General features: G+C 45.1%; 1 pseudogene across 1 annotated transcript in view; it reads right to left on the reverse strand.

Annotated features, from left to right (window-relative positions):
* The window catches only part of LOC143956571 (B2 bradykinin receptor pseudogene), a 113,050-nt pseudogene extending 105,259 nt beyond the window's left edge, over nucleotides 1–7,791 (reverse strand). Inside the window, exon 1 of the transcript XR_013269955.1 lies at nucleotides 7,627–7,791. The product of XR_013269955.1 is annotated as a B2 bradykinin receptor pseudogene (transcript). The remainder of the gene's footprint in view (nucleotides 1–7,626) is intronic.
* Nucleotides 7,792–8,021: the final 230 nt, after the last annotated feature.

The following is an 8,021-nucleotide window of genomic DNA, read 5'->3' on the forward strand; positions in this document are numbered from 1 at the left end:
CCACCCCATTTTCTGACCAGCTGGGCTGCGTGCTCGGATAAGGGTCTGCTGTGGACTTTGGGGGGACCCCCATGCGTTTTTTTTCGGCGTAGGGTTTCCCCTTTAACTCCATACCAGGTGACGGGGCCAGCGACGTGTCAATCTCGCCGATGGAGGTGGCGACAATGACTTCCTTCGCTAGTTCCGTCTACCTGGAGCCACGTTCAAAATGAACGGACGTTTCTCCGTGTGTGGGCAAGTCCGTTCATTTCAAAAGTTCGGTGGACTCCCGCCATAGTCCGGCGGAAAAGTCCGGTCAGGTCCCCTCGTTCGAAAAGTCCATCGGGTTGTCCACTGGACTAAGTCCGCCAGATAGTCTGATCGTGTGTACGCAGCATTAGTCTGCAAAAAACTTGAGACCGGGACGGAGGTTCACCTTCCAGCACGAGTGTGGTTGCCTCCTGGACAGTGGCGTCGTTATGGGGGTGCGGGTATTGCGCACCACACCCAGATGACACCCGCCAGAGGGGTGGCACCTGTCAGCAGGGAAACCGCTAACACAGCACCACTGACACTGATCTGCATCTCTCGCTGGCTGTTTGGGTTACCATTTCTGCCCCTGGCTGTCTCCCTGTCTAACGCAGCAGAACGGACCGAAGCCGCTTTCCCCTCCTCGGCTGTTTACGTGTGCACAGGAGGAGGGATACCGCTGTGCATACCCCATGCGGATCTGAGGTCTGTGCTAAGTTTATTACACTGTAGATGGACAGAGGAGGGGGTCAGATTGACCAGGAAACGGGGCAAGTTACTGCGTCTGATAGAACCTTATGAAGTGTCCCCTTGGGGGAGATTTACTACAACTGGAGCGTGCAAAACCTGGTGCAGCTGTACATTAGTAACACTTCAGCTTCCACACTTTAGGTCTGGTGTGGCTTTGAAATCGTACTACTTTAGTGTGATTTCAAAGCTTCACATCAATGCGATTTGCATTTAATAGAAATCGGTAAAAAGTAGTGCAGAAACCTTTTTGATAATCGCTGTGACACGAGACGCGGCGTTATGAACGGTTCAATTGCAGGAAATGGGATGCGTCTTTTCATGCGATTTCAAACTGTCAAATCACATGACAAGTCGCACCAGGGTGACAGGGGGGGGGCTTATTTTCAAAGCTAAGTTGAAGTTGGAAGCTGATTGGCTGCTATCAGTGTTAATTTTAGCAGCAAATTTCAATTCAGTTTTAGTCTTATGCCGCGTACACACGACCGGACTTTTTGACAGCAAAGGTCCGACGGAACGAGTCCGTCGGACAATTCGATCGTGTGTGGGCTCCATCGGACCTTTGCTTGCCAAAAATCCAGCTGACTTTAGAAATGGAACATGTTTTAAATTTTTCCACCGGAACTCCACCTGACCGAGAAATCCGTGTGTATGCCAGTCCAACGGACAAAAACCGACTCTAGGGCAGCTACTGGCTATGAACTTCCTTATTCTAGTCCAGTCGTACGTCATCACGTTCGAATCCGTCGGACTTTGGTTTGATTGTGTGTGTGGCCAAGTCTGTTCATTCGGAAAGTCTGTCAGAACTCCGTCGGAAAGAGCGTCGGACCTAGTCCCTCAAAGTCCGGCCGTGTGTACGTGGCATTAGTCTTGGGACTAAAATGGCATTTTAGTCCCATTAAAATCTTCTGCAATTGTTTTAGTTTTAGTCGTATTTAGTCGACTACATTTCCAGTACATTTTAGTCGTCTAAAATCTAATGGGTGTAATTCAGTTGTAATGCATTAGTTAACATTTCTCTACAATTTGCAAACTCATTATATACTGCTAAAGTGAAAAAATCTAATATCTTATTTATTATTACATTGAGGTATGAACATTCACTACAGACCAAGGTTAATTTTGAAGTCAAATTTCTATTTAGTTTTAGTCTTCTGCCTCGTACACACAATCGCAATTCTCGTTGGAAGAAGCTCTGATGGTTTTCCCGACGGAATTCGGCTCAAGCTGTCTTGCCTACACACGTTCACATCAAATTCCGATAGTTTATAACGCGGTGACGTACAACACGTACGACGGGACTAGAAAAAGGAAGTTCAATAGCTTCTGTCTCGTAGTTGAATCTAAGCATGCGTGATTTTTGGCGCATTGGAATTGCATACACACGATCGGAATTACCGATGGAAAGTTTTTCCGTTGGGAAAATTGAGAACATGCTATCAATTTTTGGCTGGCGGGAATTCGGACAGCTAAATTCAGATGGAGCGTATACACGGTCGCATTTTCTGATGAAAAGCTCTCATCAGTCTTTTTCTGTCCGGAATTTTGATCATGTGTACGCAGCATTAGTCTTTTGATTAAAATGACATTTTAGTTTTGGTCGTATTTTAGTCGACTAAAATAAGATTCATTTAGTCGACTAAAATGTTTTAGTCGCTGAAACTAACACTGGCTACCATGCACAGCTGCACCAGATTCTGAGCGCTCCAGTTTTAGTAAATATCCCCGTGTGCGACATTTCATAGTTACATACACTATATTGCAGGGACGTGCGGTGAGGTCAGTGGCTGGTGAAAATCTGGCTAGTATCAAAGCCAGATACACACAGGTTACATACGCCAGGAACGTTAGAAGAAGAGCAATAATTCTATTATTTGACCTCCTCTGTAACTCTAAGCCCTTGTACACACGGTCAGAGAATCCGTCGGAATGTGTCCTATCAGACCGTGTTGTCGGATAATCCGACTGTGTGTGGTATGCATCGGACTGATTCCGTCGGAATCTCCGTCGGACCCAATTTTCCAACATGTTGGAAATATTTTCCGACCAACTGGTTCGATCGGACATACTCCAATCATGTGTACAGAATTTTGATCGGACCAAGTGCCACGCATGCTCAGATCAAATTCTTATATCAAATCTATTGGCTACTAGCCTGAACGTAGTCCCATCGTAATGAAATTACGTCATCACGTTCTGAATGATCGGATTTTTCGACAACTTGGTCCGACCGTGTGTATGCAACAGTTTCGGACAAGATCCAACAGGCAAAATCCAACGGACAAAATCCGACGGATTTGGTTGGCAGAATGTCCAACCGTGTGTACAGGGGCTAAGTGTTGTAATCCATCTGTAAAAAATTTTAAAGTGTCGTCCATGGAGATTTTTACTAAGTACTGAAATTTTTGCGCCATGCCACGAGCTTGCGCAATTTTAAAGCGTGACATGTTAAGTATCTATGTACTTGGCGTAACATCTTTCATATTATACAAAAAATCAAATAAAAAATAGGTTATCTTTAGTGTTGTGTGTTTTTCATGAATATAAGAAGAAAAAAATTGCTGCACAAATACCATGTAACATAAAAAGTTGCAACCACCACCATTTTATTCCCTAGGGTGTCTGCTAAAACGTGTGTGTGTGTGTGTGTGTGTGTGTGTGTATAATGTTTGGGGGTTCTGAGTAACTTTCTAGTAAAAATAAATAAATTATGATTATTGTTACATGTAGGAGAAGTGTCAGCATTGGTCTGGGTGGCAAGGGGTTAATTACCATAAGTAATATATAAATAATTATTATATATTGTTTTCAAGGTAATTTACTATATTTTCAAAAACTGTACTTAACGGACAAATTACTGACGTTTTGAAGTTATAACTTCCAATAACGTGTATAGATCAATAATAAGTTATTATATTATAACATATAGCATAATATATGATTTAGCTTGATTAAAACAGTACCCTTTCCACAGCAGCGGATTCTCATTCTCCCACTTAAATTGGTTGTAAAACCTTTTACTACCACCTTCATCTACAGACAGGTAAGCCTAGATTAAAGTGTAAGTAAACCCCACTATCGTTTTCAGCCAAGAAAGCTGCCATCTTTGCCTCTGTTTAATATAAAACTACCATGGTGCTGCACATGTGATCAGTCATGACACCAGCCATTGGATGGTTTTAACAGTTTGATTGAGAGCATAACCAATGGGAGTGTTGCATTTCCCGCATGCCCCGGAAATGAAACGGTTTTATGGATGGGTTTACTTCCGCTTTAAAGAGGAAGTAAACCCTGATGAGTTTACTTCCTCTTTTTTTCCCTGCAAAGGTAAAGCATAATGGACTACTATGCATCGCATCGCATCACATAGTAGTCCATTATTTGTCACTTACCTGACACAGGAGCCAGCGAAGTCACCGCTGTCCCCTGTAGTCCGCCGCATCCATCTTGCTGGTGGCATCTCGCAGCTCCGCCGCTGTCATTCGGCGAAGCCGCGATGACGTCACTCCCACGCATGCGCACGGGAGTCGACAAATGCGGCAGCTCCATTCTTGGAACTGCCGCGCTCAGTGCGCCTGCGCGCCGCTGTCTACGGCGCATGCGGTCGTGCAACGCTGTACACAAATAAAATAATAAATACATTTCTTTTTAATTTCTTTTTTTTTTTTTTGTTCTTTTTAATTTCTTTTTTTTTTTTTTTTGTTCTTTTTAATTTCTGCTATAATACATATCCAATAAAAAAAAAATGAAAAACATCAAATTTCTTCATCAATTTAGGCCAATATGTATTTTGCTACACAATACGTGTATATTGATTGGTTTGTGCAAAAGCTATAGCGTCTACAAATTTATATTTTTATTTATTTATTTTTTTACTATTCTGTCGCAGTGCTGCCACATTGTGGCGAACAAATTGGGCACCTAACTTTTGGGGACGATTAACACTAATACAGTGATCAGTGCTAAAAATATGCACTGTCACTGTACTAATGACACTGGCTGGGAAGGGGTTAACATCTGGGGTGATCAAAGGGTTAAGTGTGTCCCTATGGGGTGCTTACTAACTGTGTAGGGGTTGCTCTGATTGGGGGAACACAGAGATCCGGGTTCCTGCTTAGCAGGAACAAAAGATCTCTGTTCTCCCCTGTCAGAATGGCATTATGCCTCTCTAGAGAAAGATCATGGGTGGCCCGCTGATTGGCTCCCTCCTCTGTCCAATCAGCCCCCCCCCCAGAACCTACTGCACGAAGTGATGCAGTTAATGTGTGGAAGACTGGTTAATGGCATCCCAGGCCGTAGGCTTCAATATTCAGTTGGCTCTGCCCTTTGCAGCTATAACAGCTTCAACTCTTCTGGGAAGGCCGTCCACAAGGTTTAGGAGATGTGTCTATGGGAATGTTTGACCATTCTTCCAGAAGGGCATTTGTGAGGTCAGGCACTGATGTTGGACGAGAAGGCCTGGCTTGCAGTCTCTGCTCTAATTCATCCCAAAGGTGTTCTATCGGATTGAGGTCAGGGCTCTGTGCGGGTCAGTCAAGGTCCTCCATCCCAACCTCGCTCATCCATGTCTTGCTTTGTGGACACAGTACTTTTTTTTTTTTTTCAGCACACACACATGCAGTGGTGTGGACCGGCCTGAGACAAGGTTCTAGGGAGCACACAGAATCTGGTGTAGCTCTGCTTAGTAACCAGCTTCCAGGTTTTAGGGTCCGTTTACACAGGGGCAACACGACTTTGAGCGAGACTTTGGGAGGCAACTTGGACACGACTTGAGTGTGAATCGCAGCACGACTTGAGGCAACTTATAAGGCAACTTGAAGTTGCTTCCAGGAGAGGGGACTTTGCCAGTGGCCAATCACATAATAATCAGCTCTGTGGGAGGGAGGGGTTTGCCTAGAAAACGATTTTTACTTCCTGGAAAGTTGCTTCAGTTAAGGGCCGGTTCACACTGCGGCGCGAGGCGAGGCGACACGGCTCGCCTCGCCTCGCTCCCGCAAGTCGTCCCCATTGAGTACAATGGAACCGTTCTGAGAGGAGCGACTCGAGTCGCTCCGACTCAGAAAAAAGGTTCCTGTACTACTTCGGGGCGACTTCGGGGGCGACTTGCATTGACTTCTATGCAGAAGTCCTCTGCAAGTCGCCGCTGACCCCCCCTGCAAGTCGCGGCGAGGAAGTCGGAGACGCCTCGCCGCGGCTCGCAGTGTGAACCGGCCCTAAGACAGGGGATCCGACTTGGAGGCAACTTCCATTGAAATCAATGGGTACAAGTTGCCTAGAAGTCGGATTGAAGTAGTACAGGAACCTTTTCTGAAGTCGGAGCGACTTCAGTAGTGTACATTAAGACGGCTCCATTCACTTACATTGATTTTTAAATGTTGCGCGACTTGAGGCAACTTGGGACGACTTCAAGTCGGATCCAAAGTTGCTCCTGTGTGAATGGACTCTGTCAAAGCTTAATTAAACAAGCTGAACTTAGAAGCTGATTGGTTACTATGCACAGCTGCACCAGTTTTAGTAAATCTCCCTTAATTGCGCCTTGTTTTGCGGTGAAGGTGCGGTGGGACTGTGCTGGAATAGCCGCCCAACGCAGTCCCGTCTCCCCTGGTGTGATTGGACCCTAAATATTTAGCAGTCAGACCTTTTTTATGTTCAAATGTCAATCAAAGAACTTCTCATCCCAAGGAATACAGTACATGACAACATCAGCTGCTTATAAAATAAGTATAATTTTATAATCACTTTAAGAAAGGATGCCTTCAACCGTTTCACACTGGGGCGGTGTCGGCGGTAAAACGCTGCTATTTTTTTAGCGGTGGTTTTCTGCTAATTTTGCAGCGCTTTTCGGTCGCTAGTGGGGCGCTTTTACCCCCCCCCCCCCCCGTGCTAGTGGCAGAGAAAGGGTTAAAACCACCGCAAAGCGCCGCTGCAGCATCACTATGCCAATGGTATAGCCGCGCGGCCCAATTAATTTCAATGGGCAGTAGCGATGGAGGAGTGGTGTATACACCGCTCCAAAGATGCGTCTTGCAGGACTTTTTTTACCCTCAGGGTTTCACACTGGAGACACAGCAGCGGCTCTTCCAGGGCGCTATTTGTAGCGCCTGCAAAGCACCCCAGTGAGAAAGCGGTCTTACAGCAAAAACATAAAAGAAGCTCCTTTCACCGCTCCAAAGATGCTGCTAGCAGGACTTTTTTTACCGTCCTGCCAGCGCACCGCTCCAGTGTGAGATCCCTCGGGGCTTTCACACTGGAGACACAGCAGGGCGCACTGCAGGCGCTATTTTTAGCACTGTAGCGCCTACAAAGCGCCCCAGTGAGAAAGCGCTCTTACAGCAAAAGCATAAAGGTTGTAAAAAAATAAAAATAAAATAAAGTATAAGTTGTATAACGCTTTCCTTCTCTGTGCCCACCAAACCCCTCACCTCCTACTCCATGCTCATTTGCTGAGAGATTTACAAGATCAAGCCAATGAATTCCTCCACTTTTGAGCTGGCACATATTTGCTAAAGGAGTTGGATGGTATTTTTGTAATTAATAATATGCAAAGTTATAACTCCGAAAAAAGCTCACATAGGGATACAGTAGCGGAATTTGATCCAGGAGATGATGCAATTACCCTCGAGGGGGGCTCAGAAAAAATAAAATCCTTCTGTAGCTTAAAATTGGCAGCAGTTGCCCAGGCAGCCAGTAAACTTGCATTTTCAAGTTGCACGATGGCAGGCTCCATTGCCAGTACTGGTTTAGTGGTGTAGCTACACAGGAGATAAAGCCTGCAACTAAGAAGTTTTGTTTTTAAATAAAATCTGCAGTCCATTTTTAAGAAAGTAAGGTAAAGAGGAATTATAATTCCTCAAATTTTGTTTACGATACCTTGATGGCGATCGGATTCCGGAGCGTGTTCCTGTAGGGAAATGCCTGGGAGTCCTGTATATGTTGGCAGCTTTGCTCCTGGAGATGTATGTGAAATCCTGTAGTGAGCTGTTATTATTATCAGTCTCTTGGCTGCTGTGTAGAGGAGGGATCACACACAGCTGAGCTGAACAAGACACAGCAATCCCCTCTCCAAAGGATCATAACACGTCATCCCTTCCGGTTAACAGGTCCTATGCGTAACCAGCACCACCTTTTTCTCATTAACAAGAATTGCCGGATTTTTTTTTTTTTTTTTTGTTTAACCACTTGCTTACTGGGCACTTAAACCCCCCTCCTGCCCAGACCAATTTTCAGCGCTGATGCACTTTGAATGACAATTGCGCGGTCATACA

The sequence above is a fragment of the Lithobates pipiens genome, unplaced genomic scaffold, assembly GCF_037356315.1.
Source record: "Lithobates pipiens isolate NorthernLeopardFrog02 unplaced genomic scaffold, aLitPip1_a1.2 Scaffold_37, whole genome shotgun sequence".
In the NCBI taxonomy this organism is placed as follows: Eukaryota; Metazoa; Chordata; class Amphibia; order Anura; family Ranidae; genus Lithobates; species Lithobates pipiens.